The sequence below is a fragment of the Ursus americanus genome, chromosome 25 (genome assembly GCF_024610735.1).
Source record: "Ursus americanus isolate L20-20 chromosome 25, mUrsAme1.1.p, whole genome shotgun sequence".
Lineage (NCBI taxonomy): Eukaryota > Metazoa > Chordata > Mammalia > Carnivora > Ursidae > Ursus > Ursus americanus.
Window position 1 is genome coordinate 12,530,250 of NC_142151.1, and position 19,933 is coordinate 12,550,182.

Here is a 19,933-nt window from a genome sequence, read left to right on the forward strand (position 1 = left end):
TAACATAATAAAAAATATTATTATTAAAGAAAATGGTGCAGCCATTATGGAAAACTGTATAGAGTTTCCTCAAAAAATTAAAAGTAGAACTACCATATAATCTGATGATCTTACTTCTGGATATATATCCAAAAGAATTCAAAGCAAGATCTCAAAGAGGCATTTTCACAACCTGGTTCATAAGAGTATTATTCACAATAGTTAAGAGATGGAAGCAACCCAGACATCCATCAGTGAGTGAGTAGATAATGAAGATGTGATATATACCTACAGTGAAATATTATTCAGCCTGAAAAAGGAAGGAAGTCTTGTCACATGCTATGAACAAGGTTATATGGAGGAAGCTTGAAGACACTATGCTATGGGCAACAAGCCAGTCACAAAAAGACCAATATTGCATGATTCTACTTACATGAGGTACCTAAAGTAGTCAAACTCTTAGACACAGAAAGTGGAATGGTGGTTGCCAGAGGCTGGAAAGAGGGAGAAATGACAGTTGTTGTTCGTTGGGTATAGAATGAAAGCGTCAGATGGTAAAAGTGTTGAAATAAATGACAGCAGATGGTTGCAAAAAAATATGTTTAATTCCCTATATATATGTCCATTTTCTTCCACCAAAGTAAGCAACTTTTAGGAAAAGACCAAGCGTTGTTCATATTTGCACCCCAGACAGAGATTCTTTGTTGTCCCTGATACCCATTGTCCCCTTCTTTCCCAGATGACAGCTCAGTATGAAGACTGCATTTCCCAGAGGACATGAGCAGAAGCAATATGTGCAGCTTCCAAGTTTTGTCCTAAAGGGAAGAGGCATACCGTTCATTTCCACCTTCTCCCTTTCTGCTATATGGGATATGGGTGTGGTGGTAAATTATCTTGAACCATCTGGATGAAGGCAACATTGTAGGGATGGCAGAGAAGATATAAGGAAAGGATCCTGCATTCCTCTGACCCCTCTCTCCTGTCTGAGGTGCTGACAGCGTAGTGTTAGTGTGGGATACACCTTCAGTGTGTTCCAGGTTGCCCAAACTGCTTTACACCCCAGCACCTTGCATAGCTCCTACAAGTTGCTTCATAAAGATGGAAGGAGAGGAAAGAAAAAAATTTCCAAAGTCTGTGTCAGTAAGGAGACATTTGAGATGATGGCAAGATCACAGAAAAATGAAAGAAACTTTGCTTCAAGTGAGTCATGAACACACCAGTTTGGTTCCCTTGTGTTTCCATTTCTTTGTACCAAGTCAGGCTTGCTGTAAAGACACTCTCCAATTTGATTTTACTTCATTTAGTTATTAATTTAGTGAAAGGCTTTGTTATTAAAAGTCTTGTCTTAAATGAGGCAAGAATTTCCTTCTTTGATTTGCAGACTTTTGTTCTGAGATGCATGAGGTTTATAAATGTTTCAAAGGGCTTTCAAATTCAAATTTATCCGACACCAATTCTGAGAGATTGCCAGAGTGCATATTATTAATGTCATTCTACAAGCGAATGCACAGCACATCACTGCCTCCATAAATAGTTATATATTGAGCTCTAGCCAAAGAAATAGAAATACAAGATGGTAAGTGACTTACTAAGTCACAGCTAGTTAGTGCAATGCCATAACGAAGAGCCAAGGCCTGCAGAGCCAAGGCCTTCCCACATCGAATCACGCTAGACCGATGAACAATAACTTCCAAAGAGCTTCAGTCAACTCATCAAGTATAAGTTTCTCTGGAAATACTAGGAGGCATCCAAATCCTCATCTTTTCTGTTTGAAACCCAAAATGTTTCATAACTGGCATTTTTTCCACCATCACTTATGAGGAGAAACAGAGAAGCACAATTTCTAATTATTTTATACCTGCTCCTAGAGGTGGTATAAAATGGGGCAGTGGAAAAGTCAAGGACAAGTCTCATTCATTTCCAAGTAACCAAGATCAATACTATAGGGGAGCAAAACCTGCCACCTCCAAATGTGTCTCTTTGGCATTGCATTTTTTCAGGCTGATTATTTTTTTAAGAAACAAAAATTCAAAAAGTTTTCATTTTGCCTCTTCTCTAAATACCTAAAAAATTTTAGATCGAGGATTTACTCCAGGTAGGGAGTTATCACCATAGATAACTACAGTAAAATATGAATTAGGTGTGGTAGACAGGGAGGAATTTAGCAAAATTTCTGTCCCATTGTTCCTGCATGGCCCAACAAACATTTGTTTACTGAACATTTTTTCATCTTCCTGTGAACTGTCTTCCTTCTGTTGAAGTCACAGACTCCTATCCCCTTCTCTTTAACTCTGGATGGTCATATAAGCCTCAATTGCCTGACTGTCTGGGGGCCTTATATTCTCATAGGGCCCCTGTATGTTCTGTAATTAGATTTGATTTTCTCCTGTTAATCTGTCTCAGGCCAATTTAATTTTTAGACCACCAAAAGAGTCTTGAAAGGTAGAGGGAAAATCTTTCCTCTCCAACAATACATTTTCAACTCATTCCACTCTTTGCTTCCATGAAAAACAGCCCATCCATATAACAGTAAATATCTTATTCATCTTCATTCTTTATGTTTAGATAGAAAGTATTACTGCAGACATGTAAGCTTGCATGTTCTCTTGCTTAAGACAGAAAAATATTTGATTGTGTAACCCATAAAAATATATATATTTTTAAAAAACCACAGCAAGAATCCACTGAAGCTAATCATGGGGAAATTTCTGAAAGGAGATCCAGACAGACTTTTTGCCTTCCAGGACCTTGTGATTGTGATTAAGTTGCTTCATCCAGTTGGCCTTGTATGTGCAGTTAATATCAATGATAAGGACAACTTGTGTTGCCTCTAAGCCACCAAGGAGCCTCCGTGTATATTTTTTCCAAATCTTGGTCCTCAAAAGTCTGGCCCACCTCTCCCTCTCTCCTTAAGAGTAGTTCTCTGGATATATTCTCTCTTAGACTTTCCCTAGTCCTTCTACTGCCTCCCCTTCTCCACCATCCACAACTATATTTGATATTGAATGATACAGAGATTACTAACATCACTTCTGCTGTTGGTTCATCTGCATAACAAACACTGAAAGGCTTATTCCACTGGTCACTCCAGGTGTTTTCTTATGTATGACTTCTGTGGTTACATTTTACGCTTCTGGGCTAGTTATAGAGCTAGGCCCACGTGTTATATTTCTTTGCCCTTGGGAAGGGTAAATGGTCTTCCCCACCCGTGGGGCTCCAAGAGCCTGACTGAGCAGAGGGCAGAAGTGAGGACAAGGAGCTACAATCCTTTTGATCCTGTCAGCGCTCCTCCACCCTGCTGGCTGGAAACTCACCCACTGAGCTCAATCCCTTTTTCTATATCCCTAGCCATGCTCTTCATATAACGGGAGCTAAATAAAATAAATACCCATTGAATAAATAAGCCAATAAATCAAGAAGTTAATTAGGTATTCTCTGTTCTCAATTCAGTGGGCCATCTTGGGACGGCCATCTTGGGACAACCATTCTGTGTGATCCAGCAATGGGTATCCCTAAGCCAGAAAATTGTGTGCAACACAAGCCCAAACATGTGGGATGCCACAAAAAAAAGCCCAGGAAGTTCAGGAATGAAATCTGTTTTCCATGCAAGAAACTAAAGATTCGTGATAAGGATGAGAATGAGAAAATTCAAAAAGAATTTTAAAACCATAATTCAAGCAGCAATTTAAGTGAAACTGGAAGGATTTTCGCCCTACCTACACTTGTCACTTCTAACTAGTTAGGGAAATACAGTGGGAAATGTAGTGGCATGGTACACCTGGGAACTCTGCTCATGACCAAACATGCTAAAGATTTGCTAATGGAAGCTGTTGTGTCTTGACCCTAGAAAAGCTAGAGCCAAGCTAGGGGTGTCTTGCTGTTGAATTAGCACAGGCCCTAATGTGGGAGGCAGAATGTCTGTTCAGGTTTCTTTTTTTTTTTTTTTATAAAGATTTTATTTATTTATTTGACAGAGATAGAGACAGCCAGCGAGAGAGGGAACACAAGCAGGGGGAGTGGGAGAGGAAGAAGCAGGCTCATAGCAGAGGAGCCTGATGTGGGGCTCGATCCCGCAATGCCAGGATCACGCCCTGAGCCAAAGGCAGATGCTTAACCGCTGTGCCACCCAGGCGCCCCCTGTTCAGGTTTCTTAAATGCAATTTGCACAGAAATCAGATGGCAAAACTGTTTCCCCAGTTTCTGAACTGGGAATCAGTGTTATAAGATGATACCAATAATTCCTTGCATTTATACAGAACTTGAAGTTCAGAACAGTTCCCAAGCATAATCATATTTGAGTCTCTCACCAACCCTGTGGTGTGGGTGTTATTCCACGTTTGCTGAATATCTTTAGGACTTGATACTGCTTCTTTGGGGTCAGAAAAATGGGTCAATGCTTTCTTCCTTTTAACAAACAGATATTAGCCCCTTTGTCTCAATTGATGCCACCTTCATGCCCTAAAAAACAAAACCAAAAATAAAACTGAGTCAGCAGGGAAAGCTCCTGCAGTCTTGATAGAAATAGCTCATCAGAGCACTCAGCTGTACTTCTCACAATTACTGTGTGAAATGAAACAGCCAGCAATTGTCACAGTGGGGTCCCCATCTGTAAAATCTCAAGGACTCATAAAGTTTTAGAATAGAAATAAACTTAGAGATTATATGGCCCAATACCTTCACTTCAATAAGAAGGAAACTGAGGTCAAGAAAGATGGGATGAGAGTGTCTAGGTTCCAATCCCAACACCACCCCTAAGCTAATTCCTTAACATCTCTATGCCTCAGTTTTCCCAGATGTGATAGGGGAATAGTAATATCTACTTCATATTGTGGTGAGGATTAGGAGAGTGCTTGGAAACAGTAAGTACTGAGTACTTAGTCAGTTATCAATAAAGAGTTGATACTATAATCACTGCCATCTTCTACCCAGCACAGATAGAAGGGTTGGGATTAGAAGGGTTGGGATTAAAATCTGAGTATAAAATATGACTCCTCAATATTCTGCCCCCCACAGGACATTATCTTTTCTGTGAGAGGAGTTCTTCTGCTCTCTTTGAAATGCCAAGTTCATTACAAGTAAATTCTTATTTTTCACAACTAAATTCAGAAAAGCCGCGGGGCAAAGGGCGTCTAAGAATGTGGCATCAGGAAGACATCCACCATTGCCCAGAAGAACGGCACAATCAGTTGATCTGGAATCTGTATTAGTCATGGAGTTTCAGACAGATGAGCTACAGGGTGGGGGGAAATGGTAATTTCAGGGATAGGATCAAAGTATATATGTTCTCCCTCTCATTTCTAGTGGCTGATTCCCCAATGTCCTTATGTGAAAAGGGAGAGGGAGGGAGTAAAACAAAACAAAACAAAAATCAGAATGTCTGATATTTGAGAGTTATTGCAGACAAAGAAAAATAAATTTATACAGAGTTTAGAGGGAAGGAAGGGCTAAAGAGGCAGAACACAGAGGATCTTTAAGGTAGTGAAAATACTCTATATGATGCTATAATTGCAGATACATATCATTATCCATTTGTCTGAACCATGGCCTGTACAGCACCAAGAATGAGCCAAGAGTGAGCCCTAATGTAAACTATGGACTCTGGATAATGAGGTGTCAGTGTAGGCTCATCAACTGTAACAACTCTACACTGTGCTGGGGTGCTGATAAAGGGGGAGGTTATGCATGAGTAGGGAGTAGGGGGTATATAGGAAATCTCAATACCTGTATTTTTTGCTCAGAACTGCCTTGAAAAACTTAAATCTACTTAAATAAATAAATACATAAATAAACAAATACAACACGTCTAACTCTAGAATTGGCTGATTCCTTGCCAAAGGCAGATGTCCCTGGAACAATACATTTAACAAGATACAGTTATTTCATTTGAAGGGAAACAGAGCAGCTAGACCCATCACTAGAGAGATTTTTTTTTTTTAGATTTTATTTATTTATTTGACAGAGAGAGACAGCCAGTGAGAGAGGGAACACAAGCAGGGGGAGTGGGAGAAGAAGAAGCAGGCTCCTAGCAGAGGAGCCTGATGTGGGGCTCAATCCCAGAACTCCAGGATCACGCCCTGAGCCGAAGGCAGACACTTAACGACTGCGACACCCAGGCGCCCCTACTAGAGAGATTCTCATCAGAAAAGCCAGTCATGGCATTCCAGAAATACTCAGGTACAGAATCATGTAGAATATAGTCACAGAATGTTAAACCATAAGAAACTGGAGAAGAAGGTCAATCAGTCCAAAGCCTCTTTGTATTCCCCAGAGCCTAGACATGGGCCTGAAACATAGTAGGTTCTCAAAGCTTGATAAAGAACAGGGAGAAACGGAGCCAGAACATTTATGAGATTAATAAGACTCCATTTGTCCCCTGTAGCATTGAGGTACCATATGACTACATAGCCCAAGAGAATGAAATCAGATTTTGGAGCCTGATGACCACGTCCCTCTTTGACAAGTGCTAGTCACCTCCTCCTGCCCTGAGAGCACAGCCTTGTTTTCATAGTGCTGACACAGTAGCCTTTACCTGGATCCTGGGACTATTAGAAAAAGCAGATGAAACTCAGATTTTCCAGCTGTCCTCTAGTCAGGAGAGCCTTCTTCTTTTCTTCAGGAAAAAAAAAAAAGAAAAAAAGAAAAAAAATTAGAAGTAACTGAGGTGTTTGGGACTACACTAGTACAAACACAGTATGAATCACTTTCATAAAACCGTTCTTATGATCTTGTTCTAGCCACAGGCCAAACTGAATGCCTTTATCCTATTATTATTATTATTGTTGTTGTTGTTATTTCTTGTTATTCTTTATTTTCCTCCCCTGTCCAAGGGCTGAGGTCAGAGGCTTTAACAAACCAAGAAGTCAGGAACTCACCAACAACCAGAGTAAACTTAGAACTTGGACTTTATCTCAGATTTTACCACTTACTGTCACCTTCAGCTAGTTGCCCCCAGGAGAAAAGAGTATAATAACACTGTTCCCCTAAAAAATTATTATGATGATCTCTAGAAAGAAAGATGTACATGTTACTTATTGTTATTATTATTATTCAGGGCCCCAAATGGCTTGAGTTTGCAAACAGATTCTGACAGCCTCCCCTACTGCTATTTAGATGATGAGTATAAATGGGAATATTTTCTGAGTTACACCATGTTCTTCTTCCAAGACTTTTTCTTTTAACTCATCCAACATGACCCTGGCAGGCTTTGTATAACCAGGATCTATGTCTAGTACATTACAGATACTCAAAAAACATTCCTTGTATGGGGGCACCTGGGTGGCTCAGTCAATTAATTGTCCAACTCTTGATTTCAGTTCAGGTCGTGATCCCAGGGTTCTGGGATGGAGCCCTGTGTGTGGCTCCCTGCTCAGCAGGGAGTCTGCTTCTCTCTCTGCCCCTCCCCCCACTCCTGCTGGCTCTCTCTCGATCTCTATCAAATAAATAAATAAAATCTTTAAAAAAAAGAAAGAAAGAAAGAGAATTGTTTGATTCACCAAAATTTGCTGGGACAGTCACCAGGGGCTGAATGCGTAGGAGTCATTGCCTATAAGGGACTAAATTAAAGATTTCAGAGCAAGTCAAGAATTTTTTAAAAGGGGGCAGAGGGGATCGGTAAAAGAAGAAATCACTTTCAAATAAAAATGCATTAAGTGACTGCTGGGAATTAATTTGTTACCTGTATGGTAACAGAGTGGAAGAATTTGCCACAAAGCCCTAGAGACCAATCCAAAGCATTATGCCCATGTCCTCTTACTTGAAATAATCAAAACAAATAAAACAAAAAGTATAATAGAACATGAAAGGAAAAACCCACAGGTATGGAAGAACATAAAAAATATCCTGTAACTGCAAATATGCTCTGAAAATACATGAGTGCTGGCAAAATCTTAATTGGCCATTTAGGTCATGTTTTGATTTTAAAATTAGTTTTCCTCCATTGAGGAAATGGAGTTAGAGGATGGAGAGGGTGAAGGCAAGAGGAAGATTGGCTGGTGCGGTAAGTCACTGGAAGGAAAGGGAGAAGGTGATAAACTAGGTCTCACTTGCAAGACAAAAGGATGAAAAGAAATAGCAAGTTTGGAGAAACTCTGGAAAGTACCAAGACAAAGGAAGTCTTCACCTGGTCCACCTGTGACCCAGACAGGATGAGAAAGCTAAGGCACAGGGAGGTTAAGTAACTTGTCTAAGGACACCGAGCCAGTTAATGGCAATTTCAAGGACTAGTGAACTATACCTAACAGCTTCAACAGACGGCTTCATCCAAAGCTGATTCAAACCTTATAAACCATACCTGAGCCCAGCTCCCAACCTTCCAATGCTTTTTCTTTACCCCAGATTCTTCTAACCAGTACTGAGAGGATTCAGTGATGAGCTTCCAAGAAAGAAAGAGAGAGTGAGAGAAAACCCACATCAGCAAGCACATGACCCTGGTGATAAGAAGCAAGGCAGTGTCCTTGATGGTTCTCCGTCCTGTTTGTATAAGTGCAAACGAAAGAGTAGGAGCTAGGGAAATGAAATGAAGAAAAGCGAGGATCACCAGCTCAGTCCAGAAGCCTGGGCCAGGAGCCTCCAGGAGCATCACCTCCCTGAGCTGTGCCAGGCCCACAAGGCCCAAGGCTAAATGCTGCAGTCTTATTCACCGAAAGTGAATGCGGCAAACACGTGTATGGGCAAACAAGAAAGAAGTTGGGGGTGGGAGAAAGACTCCAACATAAGGGAATTTCAGAGTCGAGTGAGGAGTTAATGTTTCTCTGAAAAAGCAAGCATAACTTGTGTGCCACCTAAAACAGGAAAGTGCATTTAAACAGCAAGAGCCTCCCCAGGCCCAGAGCAGGCTACAGAAAGCAGAGGAGACCAGCCCCACCCCCACAGGGCATCCTGTTTACTGCCCGTGCCCTGGGTCTCCTTGGGAGAAACTGGGGCCTCGTCATGGTTTCCAGTGCCTTTGCTTCCGAGGCTCTGCTCAGATGGCTCAAATACTTCCTTAAGGGGTGCACCCCACAAGGGCTTGCCTTTAGGTTCTGCGCTACTGCACGACAGTCCCACCAGTTAACGGAATAAGGCAGTCACAGTGACCCGGGCCTCCCTTCCAGCTACCTCCCCCATCTCTTCAGAGTCCTTGTCTCTTCCCGTTGCTTCACCCTGAGCTGAAGCACTCTCCAGCAGAGTTCCCAAGCCTCTCGTGAGTTTACCCAGAGCCCAACCCTCTTGCCCCCTGCCTGATGGGCACAAAGCCACATGCAGATCCCGGCTGCCTCGAGAGCTCAGCTCTGAGCCCTGGGCCTCACCGCCTCAGCTCCCAACATGCCCCGTCCCTTTGCCCAAGTCCTACACATCAGTCAGATCCCAAGAAGCCGCTTCCAACCAAATTCACTGGCTGTTCTTCCTAGAGAATTTGCAATTTTTCATCATGAACCTGGCACTTAGCTTGTCATTTACCTTTTTCATTGTTGTTACCCTTTTCTTTTTAAAATGAAATGCATAATCTTCATCAGGGCAGGGACACAGTGCTACTCCTGTTTGTATATCCAGGGCCATAAAGCATATATGATGCTGACAATGAGGAGGAGGAGAAGGAGGAGGAAGAACATATACTCCTTATGATTTCTGGATACCTTTCCACACCGTCAGCTGAGTATGTTTTACAAGTCAGGCACTGTCCTCAGCATCAAAGAGGTGTGATTATTATCCTCCTTACCCTCAAAAAGCTCCTGATCAAAAGGGCAAGACAAACATGCAATACAATGGGTCTTAGGATTAAAATGTCTAAGAAGAGGAGGAAAACACTTCAAGGAAGTAGAGGCCAAGATATGAGATCATACATGTCCGTGATGGTCTTTCATTCATTCAAGAAAAATCCCCTGAGTATCATCGTCCAAGCCCTGTGGTAAGCGTCGAGCATGTCATGATCCATAAGACATAATCATCATCATTGCCATGAGGGAGTTTACAACCTAGGAAGGAAGAGAAGCAAGCAAGTAGCTAATTAATTGCGGTGTGATTTGTATAAGCGCCAGTACACACGTGGGCCACTCTCTGTCGTCTCAGAAAGATTCAAGGAAGCCACGAAGCCTGAAACCCCAAGGACGCATGTTGCCTTGTGAAGCCGGTGGATGCTGTAGGGAGAAGTTTCTGGTAGAAGAAAGAGAAGGAAAGCCCTCCTTCTCAGCCTAGAACTCCTCTCTGCCATGTAGTTTGGGGATAAAAAAAGAATTTAAATTCAAGAAGGAATGAATGGCTAAGAAGACCAGAGGAAATAAGGAATTTTTGAATTGCACTCTAAGATCGTATTGGCAACACGCTGTCTTGATTTTAACTGACTGAGCCGCCCAGGCGTCTCTATCATCTTGATTTTAAAAGCAATGTGGGCAAAGCCTATAATACAGTAATCTGTGGTGACGGAAGAAAGCGACATGCAAAACTATATGTACAACTTGCCTATTACTGAATAAAAAGGAAAAATAGGACATAGTAGCTAAATATGAAAGGCTACGAAGAAAACACTATCAAATTACCTATTGCGTGACTCTATTTATATAATAAGAATTTGGATGTTTCTGGTTCATTTTGATAATAATTGTATTGAATGAGCATGGCTCACCTTGATAATAAGGGATAAAATTTATTAAAGAAAATATAAATGCTGCCATCCTTTTTCATGTTCTGACAGGTGTATTAATTCATTTAACAAATATATATTGAGTATCGGGCATTATTCTAAGTACTAGTAGAAAATAAAATAGACGTAGTGTCTGTCATCATGATGAAGGAAAAGAGACATCAATAAATAAAGAAGTAAATATGAGTAAATTAGATGGGATTAGTACTATGGGAAAAAAATCATCCAAGGAAGGTTACAGACAGTGCTGGTCTGGCAGGTCTGGAAGCTGATGGATATGCTATTTTAGATAGGGGCTCTGAGAAGGGCTCTCTGAGAAAGGCTTTCAGCAAAGTAAGGGAGAGAGACATAAGCTATCTGGAGAAAAAGTGAGTGGTCCAGGCAGCAGGAACAGTAAATGCAAAGGCCCTGAGGTGACATGGAATGGGCTTGGTTTATTTTCTTCATGCACTGTTGCCTAGTCTTCTCCCAACATAGTATGAGTAAAACTAAGAGCAACCAGGGAGAAATTGGTAAGTATATATACCAGCTTGATTGTATTCAACAAATACTTATTGAGTACTTACAAGATACCAAGCACTGTTCTAGGTACTAGGGACCAAGCAAAGTGCAGAACAAAGTTCCTGGTCCTAATGAGGCATCACATTGTAGAGGAAACAACTGTCAGGTTGAAGAAGTAAAAATTACTTTTATGTCACACAGTACAAACGCTAAGACTGTGTGTGTTGTGGGGGAAGAGCCATAGAACCGAGATGGATTCTGAAAGAAACACAGCTGAGTCAAAAAGACGAAGGGACATGTGGCCGGTTTTCCTGGAAACTGGTGCTTCAGTGCGGCTTAAGAGTGAAAAACAGGGGCACCTGGGTAGCGCAGTCATTAAGCGTCTGCCTTCGGCTCAGGGCGTGATCCCAGCATTCTGGGATCGAGTCCCACATCAGGCTCCTCTGCTATGAGCCTGCTTCTTCCTCTCCCACTCCCCCTGCTTGTGTTCCCTCTCTCGCTGGCTGTCTCTGTCAAATAAATAAATAAAATCTTAAAAAAAAAAAGAGTGAAAAACAAAGATCATAATTTCAAAACAGCAACAGAATTCTGCAATTCCAGACCCTGTTCCACATTATTCCCTCCTTTTACACAGAGCAACTGGCCTGTGCTCGAGGCATGCCTACTCACAGTAAGCTTAGCTTGAGCAAAACAGAATTGACGAATCGAATCTGCCAGAATAACGGCTAACCTCTACTGAGCACTTGTTCGGTGCCAAGGATGGAAATGTGTATATGTAATTTATCTATAAATAAAACTGGTCTTAATCTACACAGCAACTCTGAAGTAAGTATTGTAATTCCCAATCTGTGGACACAGCGAGTGAACAAAATGAAAAGTTCAGCTGCTGGCTTGAGGTCACTCAAAGCGTGAACGGCTGAACCGGGAACACCAGCCCATGGTATCTGACATTTAGGGGCAAACTTTGAACCTCCGTAGCATACCATACTGCTTCCACTGCAGGAACAAAGGAAACCCATATATAATGAGTCTCATAGCAAAAGGAGTACTAAGAATCACACAACGTCAGAACTTGAAATGACTTCAGAAATCTTGTCACATACCCTGATCTTACAGATCCACGATGAATGGCCCGAAGCCAGTTGTCAAGTGTTCTCATTCCCTAGCTGGCCTTTTTTCATACAGTGTTTTGTTAGCCGTTGATCATGGCTCTCTACCTAGATTACATCTCGACTTAAAGGGCACAGAAAAACAAAATTCCTAAGAGAGTGTGTCTGGCCCATCTTGCTTAGGAAGCCAGATTTTTACAGAATGCATATTGAAGATCCCTAGATGTTACTGTTATAATCTGGTGGATAGCTCCTCGATTCTTCCAGGTCCCACTGTTTCTAGTTATGTTAAATATAAAGAATAAACACCTTCTTCTGGGCAGGAGACCCAATTCAAATACATCTACTTATGAGCAGAATCTAGGCAATCAAGTCTCCAGGAGACTTGCCAATGTCCAGCACCAAGGCTGTCTGCTCATATGTACGAAACACCACCTACCCAGATGAATGCTGTCTTTTCACTCACTCACAGGATGGGCCTTTGCTATGAATTGCTCTGTCGAGTTGCTAGGCTAAGTACCCTGGAAGCCACAAAGAAGGGTGAGACAGTCCTCACGGATGAACGGGGCTGGTAAATGTCAACACAAAGGGCTCAGATCCAAAACACAGACAGCAGGAAGCAGACATCCATGCAGTTATAGACTAATGTATTGAAGAAGCATTTCTCAGTAAACATTCATGCACTAATCTAAAGAAGAAGGCTCAGCCATGGTGGAGGAGAAAGCAATGGGCTCATGAAGGGTGGGGAGAAGTGGACAGTCAGAGAAGGCCATGAAAGAACCTTACCAAGGAAGCAATAAAAAGCAGAAACAAAGGTAGGAGTAAATAGGAAAGAACCAGAAGAAACCATATTCCAGAAAGACTGGAAAAGTCTCAGAGCATAAGCAACAGTGCTAAACTTATACCGGTCATATCATTATTCAGAAGGCTCCTAGAATCCACATCATTTGATAGTATTTCAAGTACAGATTGTCACTGGCTCACCACTGGCTTTCACTGGTAACACGTTCCTTGGCTCAGGAAGACTTTATACCTCTTCTAGTCAAAACAGTAATAACTAAGCCGTTCATACTAATAATTCCTGAGAGCTTGATTCAGTCGCAGTCCAACTCACACAATCATGGTCATTCCTAAAGCTGGACCCAGGTAAATATTACATGAAATACTGTTCATAATTCTTTATCCCCAACAAATGTTTGTTGAGCATTTATTATGTGCGAAATTAAGAGGAAAGAGTAGGCTCTGCTCCTACCTCCTCCCACCTTCACTTGAGAGGAAAAATGGAAAGAAGGGAAAAGCATAGGGTCCTAGGCCTTGATTTTAATAATCTAGTTTAGGAGGCAGGTATGTAATGAAGCAAAGGTGGAAAAAAAAGGGAGAAACAATGCTCTGAGAATTCAGAGCATGTGACTGAAACCAAGAATTGAGAAACTCGTATTGGAAAAGGTAGCATTTGGTTTGGACTTTGAAGATTGGGACATTGGGGTTGAAAGGGCATTCTGAGCCTGAAGCCCTGTTTCACCAGGCTACTAAGGTCAACAGCTAAGTAAAGATAAGTAATTACCCTTTGGGTGGGAGGTGGTCCGCTGATGTTCTGGCCCTTTGCTAATTCCTCCAAAGGGATTCATTCCACTGAAAGGATAAGCAGCCCTTCTTCTTCCTTGAGGCCATAAGACAGAAATTCTTGATGTAATTGCCTCATTTATAGAGAAAGAAGTCATGTTCTGATTCTTCTGTCGGCCAAGCTGGAATGAGATTTTATGTTTCTCGAATCATCCCTCATTACAGATCCACACCCCCCTCCAGGCCATATGAGATGCCATACTGTATGCTGAACAATGCCCCTAAGAGGGTTAAAGTGAATGAGCTCTCCCTTTCAAGATTTCAAAGACCCATGAGAGAGAGGGGCACACAAAGAAATACTGGCACATAACAGAGCATGAGTGAGAGCGCTTGTCTGAATAAAGTTCATGGAGAGATAGTGTAAAAATGGAGGGACCCCGGGCCTGGGGGAAGGAAGCTCTTGAGGACAAGGGATGGGTTCGATGTAGAAGAGCAGGGAGGGCAGCCTTTGAAGCACAAAGAAGCCACGTGGGGTTACATGGAGCGGTGGGTGTAGTGTTAGGGAAGCACATATTTCAGCACTGAAGCGTTGCTGGAAAACTAGGAGGCTGGGAGGGAGGGGCCTGAATGTCATGTAAGGGACATAAGGGAGCTTGGGCTCCATCCTGCAATTCAGTGGGAAAATAACACTTGCTTCAGACCCATAAGGTGAATTGTTAAAAATAGGAATCTACATTTTTAACAGGTTCCCCAGGTGATTCATAAATAAATATTGATAACAATGGGTAGACTAAGAAAATCTTTTTTTTTAAAGATTTTATTTATTTATTTGTCAGAGAGAGAGGCAGGCAGAGGGAGAAGTGGGCTCTGGGCTGAGCAAGGAGCACAATGCAGGACTCAATCCCCTGACCATCTTGACCTGAGCTGAAGGCAGATGCTTAACCAACTGAGCCACCCGGGTGCCCTATACTATTTTCATTATATCACAAACTCTAATAACACGTTTTTGACAATTTGGAGTAATTTAGGAAGTGTCGAGGCCATAGTCTCACCAAAGTGTCGTTCTTATAGATGACAATGAGATGACATAGCAAGAAAGTTGGAAAATTGATAATTCATTCATATTTGCCTTGGACATTAACATAAACTCTTGACATAAGGAAACTACTAAGAGAACAGTAGATATCACAGGTGTCTCTAAAAATCTTTGGTTGCAACCAGTCTCCTCGCCTGATAGATCATGTTGTCCTCTTTGGTGCATTTGAACAGTGTTAACAGTTCCAAATCCGGCTTGCCAAGAATTAAAGTGAGATTTACCCTACTGTGATTACCAAAGCAGAGAGCAACAACAACAACGTTACTACTCATAGCATTATTTTTATTTCTAAATAAAATTACATGAAAGCAGACATATCGAAAAGTGCACTATTTAATAACTTACATTGAATAACTTTTTTCCGTCTAAATTGGGGTTTCTCAACTTGGCACTAGTGGCAGTTGGGGCTAGGCAACTCTTTGTCATAGGAGCTCTCGTGATTCTAGGACGCAGCACTCCTGGCCTCCACCAATGAGACGCCAGGAGCACTTCCCCATATTGTGACAACCAAAAATAGCGCTAGAAGTTGACAAATGTGCCACTTAAAAATAAAATACATATCAGAGTTCTAGGCGCATAGCAGCTGCAGAGGAAGTTTGGGGTTTCTTTCTTTCTTTTTTTTTTTTAAATTAATTTATTTATTTGAGGAGGAGGGGGCAGAGGGAAAGGATCACAAGCAGACTCCCTGGTCAGTGTGGAGGGGCTCTGTCTCACGGCCCTGAGATGATGACCTGAACCAAAATCAAGAGTGGGACGCTTAACCGACTGAGCCACCCAGGCACCCCTTTATCTTTCTAAACAGACTTAGGGCAGCTTTTTCTGTTTTGGTTTCTTTTGCTGTGTGATATCTTGTTTTTGTGCATTGCAGCCTAACTTTGGTTTTGTAGAATTATATGAAGACTATGTAAAGCGATAGACTTGTCTAAGCCAAACTGGAATCTGGATTTGGCTTTTTGTGAAACTTGCTTTCAATTTTAAGGAATACCTGAGGAGAGAAGAGAAAGGGGGAAGGAGCAATAGAAAGAAGGACAGAATATCTATTTCCTGATGCCACCCTGACAGTATTTTTTAGAGGAGGTAGAAAAGAAGCTAGGGAGATCATGTTCAGAAAAGGTTGTGAAAGATTCAGAACATAAGCGATGCTATCTGACTCCACAGATCCCATTTTTCACAAAGATCTCATAGTCCACTCCACTGGTGGAGGGCTTCCTCCCATGCGGCATTACTAAAAGTGTCTAGCTTTCCATGGGCACCCATCCCAGCATACAGTAAGCTTTCATAGCTCTTCCACCCAAAATATCAATAACTAAAACATGAATAGTAATAGTGTGTGAGGAAGAGGGACCCCGTTTAGTTCAGTAACAAGGTCAGACTGTGAAGGAGCTTTTTAAATTTTTTTTTAAAGATTTTATTTATTTATTTGACAGAGATAGAGACAGCCAGCGAGAGAGGGAACACAAGCAGGGGGAGTGGGAGAGGAAGAAGCAGGCTCATAGCGGAGGAGCCCGATGTGGGGCTCGACCCCACAACGCCGGGATCACGCCCTGAGCCGAAGGCAGATGCTCAACCGCTGTGCCACCCAGGCGCCCCTGTGAAGGAGCTTTTATATCTTTAGACCAAATCAGTCTTCAAACCTCACATTTACATGTCTAACTATCGAACGGATTTTCTACAAGGTCCTCAAACCAAATAAGTTCAAACCCAGGCTCATCTTGTCTCCCCAACACCTGTTCCCTTCCTGGACCACTGACCTCAGTGACTATTACCGATCTCCACTACTCTCTACTGCTCATCTCTACTCGGACCCTAAACCTGTCAAGTGTTACCTTGTCTCCTCTTTCCTTATCCCACAGATCTAAAAAACTAAATCCTGTTGATTCCATTTTTTAAGTAGTTTTTAAATCTGTGTCTTCTTCCTGTTCCCAGTGGAATGCCATCCTGTTTCACTGGCATTTAACTAGTGTAGCCTTCAACCTTGCCTCTCCGATTTAGTGAACATAGCACAGAGGGAGGGATGTTTTTTCTTGTTTTTTTTTTTCTTTTTTAGATTTTATTTATTTATTTGAGAGAGAGAGAGAGAGTGAGCGAGAGAGAGAACAGAAGCGGGGAGGGACAAAGGGAGAAGGAGAAGCAGACTCTCCGTGGAGCAGGGAACCTGGCATGGGGCTCGATCCCAGGACCCAGGGATCCTGACCTGAGCCAAAGGCAGAGGCTTAACTGACTGAGCCACCCAGACGCCCCTGATCTTTTTTTTTTCTAAAGAGCAAATCCTTTTGCCTCTTCTTCCCACTTAAAACCTTTCACTGGTTCCCCCACTGCCTTCTGGATAAAGTCCACACTTTTAATACAAAGCCCATGGTTACTTCCCCAAGTTCATTTCTCGGCACTAACTCTCTCCAACCTCCTCGCACCATGATCACTTCAACTCCCCCGGTAAACACACTGCTTCCAGTTCTCCAAACACCAAGCTCTCTGCTTCTGCCTGTCCCCATTCCCAACCTTTAGTCACCTTATGGGAACCACTCTATTGGTTTCATTCCTCCAGGGAAGATTTCGTTGGCCTGCCAAGAGAGGGTCACATGTCCTCCCAAAGGGTTTCAATTTCCTATTTACTTAGAGGTCTCATGACCCTAAGCTTCTTATTTCACAATTTCATTCCCAGCTCCTGGTCCACAACATGCTGTTAATAATATTTCTTGAATAACTGAAATACCTGGCAAATGAGAGTAAAATTCCAGTTGACCTGACTGCAATCCTTATGTTTATCTCACTCTCTCTCATATGACATAGTTATTTATTTGTTGAAGAAATAGGTATACTTTTTCCATCACACACAGATCATGCAGTCTATAACCAAGCCAGCTGCCTTGTCTCTGTTCAAAACAGAAAACTTTCTCTTCTCTCCAGGCCCTTTTTCTATTAAGTTATTTTAAAGAATCACCAAAAAATGTAGCTTGCACTTGAAATGTCCTTTTAAAATATTTAAACAATATTTGTAAGATATCACTGATGTAATCTGATTTTTTTTCACCTATTTCCTTTTCGAAAAAATTGTGGTTAAAAAATCAACATAACATTAGTTTTACTATCTTAACCATTTTTTTGTTTGTATGTTTTACAGGGAATGTTTAAAGAGGTAGGTAACACATGCTTAACTAACATGCATTTCTGGACCACTGGAGCTAAAACAAAGCACCCTATTCATTGGGTAAAAATGGCTTGTTTTATGTGTGTATACTTCAGTGCAATTAGTAAAAAAAAAAAAAAAAAAAAAAGCCAGAATATCGTTGTTTCATATTCTAATGACACGTAGCACGAAGATGTATCTTCTACTCTTTTTTTCATACAGGATGCAGTGGCCCATCGTACAAAGCAAGACCTCTGATTAAGCTTGTGTCAGATTTCTGTTTCATTTCCATGATCTTGACCATGAAGAGATCAATAGGTTCATTTTGGTTTTTACTGGCCGAAGTGGAGTCCGGTACAACCTCTGTGAAGACATCAGCAAGTTCAGCATGAACCCATGTAGAGGCTTTCCGGCCACACCCATAAGTGTTTTTCTGTTCTCTTTGCTTACATCGACTCCTTCCAAAAACCAATGTGCCTTTTCCTTTGAAGCTTCAGATCCCTCTCTTATTATTCTGGGAGGAAGACCCTAATAACAAACACAATTACCTACCACCCCACACTGGACTTCTTCCATTAGGTGCAGCTATTGTTTGAGTTAAAGATGGTCTTTGAAGGGATATTCTGGATCATTCATACCCTTTAATACAGCTAAGTTAATATAATGTGCTGACTTTCTGAATGCATTTAAGAGGATAAACAATCCTTTCAATGCAGAGGGAAAGGACACACATTGCCCTAGCACAGTGTCAAAGCCAAGGGAACTATTAAGCCATCTCATTGTTTTAAGTGTAGAGTTCAGTAGCGTTAAGTATATTCACGCCCTGGTGCTACGGATCTCTAGAACTTTTCCATCCTGCAACACTGAAACTGTGTGCCCGTTAAACACTTATCTCCCTCCTCGCCCACCCTTGGCAACCACCTTTCTATTCAGTGCTTTGGACTACTTAAGATGCTTCATGAGAGTGGAATCATTACAGCATTATTCCTTTTGTCACTTGCTTATTTCAGTTAGCGTAATATCCTCAAGGTTCATGCATGCTGTAGCCTGTGGAAGGATTCCCTTTCTTCTTTTAGCCTGAATAACATCCCACTGAATGTGTATACCATATTTCCTTTGTCCATTCATTTGTCAATAGACATTGGGTTGTTTCTACCTCTTGGCTTTGTGAATAATGCTGCAAAGAACATGGGTGTATGAATCTCTCTTTGAGATCCAATGTTGAATTCTTTTGGATATTGGAAAGTTCAGGACATGCTGTTTTTCAACTTTATATATATATTTTTTGAGCTTAGTCCTTTCACTTAGCATTCTGTATGTGAAATACAACCAAATTGTTTCATGTAGCTTCAGGTAATTTCATTTCATTGCTATATGATATTCCATTTTATAAATTTACCACAATTTATTTTTCTATTCTAGTATTAGGGGTATATGAATTATTTCTGGGTTGGGACTATGACAGACCATCCTGCTAAGTACTTTCTTATTCAACTATCTTGGTGAGCATGTGCTAAGAGTTTCTCTAAGATATACCCTAGAGTAGAATTGCTAGGGGACAGGTATGCATACATTCAATTATACTAAATAATTAACATTTCTTTTCCAAGGGGGATTATGCCAATGTAAATTCTTGTCACAAGTATACAGAGTTTTCAGTGCCTCACATCCTCACCAATAGTTGGTATAACTCCATGTTAAATTTTTACTAATCTGGTGGGTGTGCGATGGTAACTTACGTTGCAATTACCACTTTGCCTATGAATCTCGAAAGCCAAGAGAGGCCACCAGTCACTTTCATTTTTTGAGACTCCTATGATATTCCAAAAAAATTAAGAAATGCCAAAATGCAGATGTAATATTATTGTGTTATTTGTAAAATAATTACAATAAAAAATAATCTGTGGTGCGTTATAAAGGGAATGAATGCAAGTTTAAAG

General features: G+C 41.4%; 1 non-coding gene across 1 annotated transcript; it reads right to left on the minus strand.

The window, feature by feature from the left end:
* Window positions 1-18,654: 18,654 nt before the first annotated feature.
* Window positions 18,655-18,787, minus strand: LOC123781797 (small nucleolar RNA SNORA22). Its single transcript, XR_006776811.1, has one exon. It is a non-coding gene; the product is annotated as a small nucleolar RNA SNORA22 (small nucleolar RNA).
* Between the last annotated feature and the right edge of the window lie 1,146 nt (window positions 18,788-19,933).